The following is a 5834-nucleotide window of genomic DNA, read 5'->3' on the forward strand; positions in this document are numbered from 1 at the left end:
GTTTATTCTCCCAACAGAGAAAGCAGCAGAGAGGCAGTATACAAAAGGTACTACAATACCCAAAGCCAGTTTAATACAGTATACCACACTGCCTCCCCACTTAATTTTTTTTTTACAGTAGGATGTGAAATGGTACATGAACATAATTTCCCAGAATACAATAACAATACCCTGAATTTTAACAGGTTGGCTTGCACTCTTGTCACTGTAATCACAACGAAAACATAAATAACCAATATTTCCAGAGTAATTTACATGTAAAAAATTATTTTTCCTTAACACACATATGTCTTTACCAAAAATATCATCATTGCCAAAAAGTCATGAAAGGAACAACTTACTTCGACTTACTTCCTACATACTTTCAATTAACCTAACTGGCTTCTTGCTCTTTCTGTCTGGGTATCTTCTTCCACTTTCATTAGTTTGACTCTGCTCTCTCAACATCTCAGACTATGTCAACCCTGAACTTTATCTTTGACTGCCAACTCCATTTAGCAGTTGGGACTGTGAAATTGATTGATTAGTCTTAATAAAAGACCCTGACTCACTTTGCTCTACTGGTGGATTCAATGATACTGGCAAACTTTCAGTTTCTTTGTGACTTTGACTTTCTTTCAGACTTCCACTTGGGACTGTAGGAACTTGGACTATAGGAGGCTCCTCATGCTCTCCCTTTGTCACATTTCCTTTTTCAAGCAAATGATTGACATGACACTAATGGAGTCTCTCTCTAACCTTCACTAGATATGTGAATGCACCTCGTCTTTTTACAACAACTCCAAACACATACTTCTCCTTATCACCTCAGTTGTTTTTCACCATGACCTTCTGACCTGCACTGAACTCTCTAAGTTTCATGCCTTGAGTATCATGACTCATCTTCACTCCTTCTTGCTTTTCTTTTACCTTGCTATTGACATCTGGCTTAAGCAAATTAAACCTTGTCTTAGGAGCGTATTTAAACACTAACTCTTAAGGTGCACAATATGTGTAGACTGTGGGGTTATTCTGTAAGAAAATAGAAAATTGTCTAGCCTGTGTCTAAGAGAAACATGGACATTACTGCCTAGCTTGTGACCTAGCAAATACTTCTGCAAAGACCTCTTCACAACTTGTACACTTCTTTCTGCAGCACCATTCGATGCTGGGTGATATGTTAGAATTAGAGTATGTTTGACTCCATTCTTACTTAGAAATATTTCAAACTCTTCTGACATAAACTGTGAACCATTATCGGACACCGACACTTCTGGCAACCCGTAAATTGCAAACCAACTTCTCAAAACCTCAATAATTTTGGCACTTGTGGTATTGGCATAAACTCAACATTTGTCCACTTACTATACATATTGACCAAACCAAAATATTTTTTACCTTCTATTTCAAAGAAGTTGACTTGTATTCGTTCCTACGGTTTCCTTGTGTTTGACCATGGAATGAAAAAATCATTTCTCATTCTGAGACACACTTAACAACTTTTCACCAACTTTTCAACATTATTACTTTATCAATAATAACTCTTAAAGCCCATAGGAGACAGCCTTATTTTACACTCAGTCCATTTCTACGTATGAAATACTCCTGTAATTTCTCATCATAGCACTCTTTAGACCAGCCATTCATAACTTTACTGAGCACCACATCCTTGCAAGTTTCTTCAGAAATTTCTCTGGCAGACGCTGGCATGTCATTTGTGTATGTAAAATAATTTGTAGGTAACTCATTTGCTAAAATTGAATCAGTCTTTAGTCTCTCAATGTCAGACATACTTTTCTGATCCCTACTGAAAATAACTCAGCCTGAGTTTAAATGTATTTCCTTAAGCTAAGTGTTGGCTCCATGACATGTGTTGTTGAAGAAAGATGTGACATGGGAATGGTCTAAAGTACAAGAAGATGCTTATGATGTTTCACAAGAGTTTTGTTCTTTTTTGTTGAAAGCTAAAGCTGAGAAAAGGGATTTTCTGTGAACACTGAATGCTGACACCTAGGACTGAATTTTATAGAGCCCTCGACGTCGGGAACGGTGGCAGGGGCATGAAGATTGCTCTGGTTGAGGTCTGCCACCAACATCGCGCCGGTAGAGCCTGGCCCGATCCCAAATGAGGCAAAGAGACCTTATAGTGCCACCCATCCCCCCCCACCCCCGCCACCGCTCGGTAATGGGACCATGATTTACATATTTAAATGAATTAACTTACCTGAATTAATAAAGTTCCAGTCGCCTCCTGATTTGCCACCGCGATCTTCATCCTGACGGCCGGCACTGCCAGGCCTTTGAATCCCTGTTCGGGAAACGAGGCGCAACTCCTGTGGGGAGGGGGTAGGGGTGAAATCTTCAGGTCAGGAGCGGTGTGGGAGTGGAGAAAACGGCTCCGATTGGTTGTGGGGATGGTGGGAAGGGATTGAGGGTCAAATGTTCTGAAGGTGGGGGGTTAAAGTTCGGCATTTCCAAAGATGGTTTTCTGGGAGAATGGATTATTTCATTTATTGAGAATTCATTGGGGAGGTGGGAGAGGGGATGCAAAGTTTGAATAAAATGCAATGACTAAGATGGGACGTTTAAACATTTAAATTTACCGGTAAGGTTCTAAGCCCTTTAAAAATGACGCCGGTACCTGCGCATTGGCTGCACGCCATTGCCAGGGATGGCTCGCCTGCCCCCTCCACATCATCGGGAGAGGGGGCGGCTGCCATAGCCATGCAAATGAGCCGCCAGGTTTGGAATTGCGGCAGCTCCGCAACATGCGTCCCGAGTGTGCGGGCCGTCATTTTTCTTGCCCGTCACCTATTTCGGCAGTGGGCCTATAGAATCCAGCCCTTGCTGTTTGAAGTGTGCAAACTGTTTCCAAGCAATCAGGAAGATTTATGACTGTATTGTGACTTGACTGTTGAAAAGGTTTAGTTTCATTTTGGGATGAAAAGAGACCAGTGAACTTTACAAGGAACAGGCTTTGAAATCTTTGCTTTGCCTTGCCTGGAATGAAAGTAGGACCCAGAAAAGTGTTACCAATCTCTGCAAAAAGAAGCCTTGCATCTCTTGGAAAGAAATTCTACATTTAAGGTGTGGTTTTGACCTGCCTGAAGAGAGGGGAGGACCCAGGAAAAGAAGGGTTGCTATACTCTATGGAGGATCACTGCTTTGGAAAGAGGAAGCCTTGTGTTTTGGGTGTGGCAGATTGCTGTTGCCTCCAGTCTCTGATGAATCCCTGCCTCAAGAGTGATTCTTGTTACTCCTGTGTTTTTGGGAGATCCTGAAATCTCCAGAAAGCCTCTACTGTTAGACTGCTACTTCAAAATCCAAGTAGACCTGTTGCTACACCCTTTTGCTGAAAGATTGGTGTGATGCCTGCTGCAGAAGAATGGCCTTGAATGCCTAACCTTCACAGACTGTTCATTATTCTCGCCTGGAGAGATTTCGAATGGCATCCGACTATTCGACTCTGGGACACCTCACTGATCTGGAAATATCCTACCAGACTGTGAAACCAATCATTTTATTATTCCTAAGAAACAGTTGTAATTCAAAACATCCTTTTAAAACTGCTTACACGTTGGTTTTTGAATGTCTGTGTGTATGCATGAGGGTTAGGAAGAATAAGAAGTTATAAAATGTTTTCATATATATAAATATGAACATACGAACATGCAAATTAGGAGCAGGAGTAGGCCACTCGGCCCCTTGAGCCCACTCCACCATTCAATAAGTTCATGGCTGAACTGATTACTCCACGTTTCCACCTACCCCCGATATATCCCACTATTGTTTAAGATTTAGTTTATTAATAAATAGTTAAATTTGTTGTTGTTTAAAGAAACCTGGTTTGGTGTGCTTTATTCTGTGGGATAAATAAAGTGTTAAAGTGCTATTTTTCAGTAGGTGGGAAACTTTACTAATATGCTATGACCTGTGGAGTAGTGGGACTGAATTAACAGTGCATTACTCCCTCCTTGTTCATAACAGATGCATGTAAGAGAAGTCTAACCAGGGATGAACTACTCGTTCATTACGACACAAATCATGACCTGAAGCTCCATAAAACTATGGAGTTGGAGCAGTGATCAATCATGTCTTGGAGAAGACCATAGCATTCACATCATGCACCCTGTTCAAGAGTGAACGTAACTATGAGCAGATAGAAAAGGAAGCATTTGGAATCATTTTCAGAATTAAAAAGTTTCACCGATTGGATAGAAACTTTACGCTAGTTACAGACCATAAACCCCTAGTAGCTATTCTGGGTCCAAAGTCTGCAATACCAACAATGGCAGTCTCAAGGATGCAGCGGTGGGCTGTACATCTCTCACAGTGCAACTACAACATTGAATATCATTGTTCAAAGCAGAATGCTATGGCTGATGCACTGTCACATTTGTCGCATGCAGACTCAAATGTCAGCTGTGATGGTGCAATCTTCACGATAGGAGTTGTGGATGAGGACTTTCCAATCACTGCAACTGAAATTGAAGCTGAAACTCAGAAGGACCTAGTTTTCAAAAGAGTCTGCGAACAGACTTTGAACGATTGGACAGAGGTTGACCGCGTGTACAGACGAGAAACTAAAACTTTTGCAGAATCAACGGAATAAATTGCCATGTGAACAGGGATGCATTAAGTGGGGTCACAGAGTGGTAGGACCAAATTCTTTAAGAGATAAGATTCTGGCAGAACTTCATACCGAACCCACAGGTCTAGTTATTAGCTGTCTAGATGGTGATCTAGAATCATTGGTTAGCAAATGTAGCATTTGTCAAAACTGCAGAAATAAGCTGCCAAAAACTCCTTTACAACCATGGTCATGAGCGACTCGTCCATTTCAAAGAGTGCATGTAGATTTTTGTGAAAAGGAACATAAAAATATCTTGGTGCTTATTGACAGTCATTCTAAGTGGATCAAAGTAAAGCATATGAATCAAAACACCAATACTGAAAGGACAATAGATGAGTGGTGGTTCATTTTTGCTTGTCATGGTTTAACTGGAGGAGCTTGTCTCAGATAATGGCCCTCAATTTTGTTCTGCTCGGTCTTAGAATTTCATAAAGCAAATGTTCAAAGGATGTGGGCCTCACTGGCAAGTCCAGCATTTATTGCCCATCCCCAATTGCCCTTGACAACTGAATAGTTTGGTCATTTCAGAGGGCAATTAAGAGTTAACGATATTGCTGTGAGTCTGGAGTCATATGTAGGCCAGACCACGTAAGGACAGCATATTTCCCTAAAGGAGATTATTGAACCAGATGGGGTTTTATGACAATCAATGATAGTTTCATGGCACTAGCTATCAATTCCAGATTTGCATTCCACCAGCTGCCACAAGGGGATTTGAATCCATGTCTTCAGGGTATTAGCCTGGACCTTTGGATTACTAGTTCAGTGACAATATCAATCTGTCACCGTCTACCCTAAAAAAAGGGACGCTTCACAAATTTGCATGTTGTCCTTGCACAGGGGCCATGTATTGTTCCAATTTTAGTATATGTGCTGCCAAACATTGGACCTTGTAACATGATTATAACTTAAAAATTGTGTTTTTTAAAAGTTCAAGATGGAGTCCAGAAGGACAGCTGACCTCACATCCACTCTGCAAAAGGTTACCAGGACAACAGGGAACACAGATCAAAGACTGTCTTCTAAAAAACCGAGACAAGAGCACTAACACCTGAAGAACAATGGGTTTCACCCTCCCAGACTTTTGGGTCATAAAACAAGGAGTCAGTAATTCAGAACATGCAAATGAACCAGGCAGGTGGTGACACCTGGGGATGATGGAAAGACCTGAATGGCATTGCGAACTCAGACTTATGGTCTCTGCATTTTGGAGCAGAACAAT

The 5834-nt window shown here is 41.3% G+C and overlaps 1 pseudogene; it reads right to left on the minus strand.

Moving 5' to 3' along the window:
* Positions 1-5407: 5407 nt before the first annotated feature.
* LOC137369502 (U6 spliceosomal RNA) lies at positions 5408-5501 on the minus strand (annotated as a pseudogene).
* Between the last annotated feature and the right edge of the window lie 333 nt (positions 5502-5834).

This window comes from Heterodontus francisci, chromosome 4 (assembly GCF_036365525.1).
Source record: "Heterodontus francisci isolate sHetFra1 chromosome 4, sHetFra1.hap1, whole genome shotgun sequence".
Lineage (NCBI taxonomy): Eukaryota > Metazoa > Chordata > Chondrichthyes > Heterodontiformes > Heterodontidae > Heterodontus > Heterodontus francisci.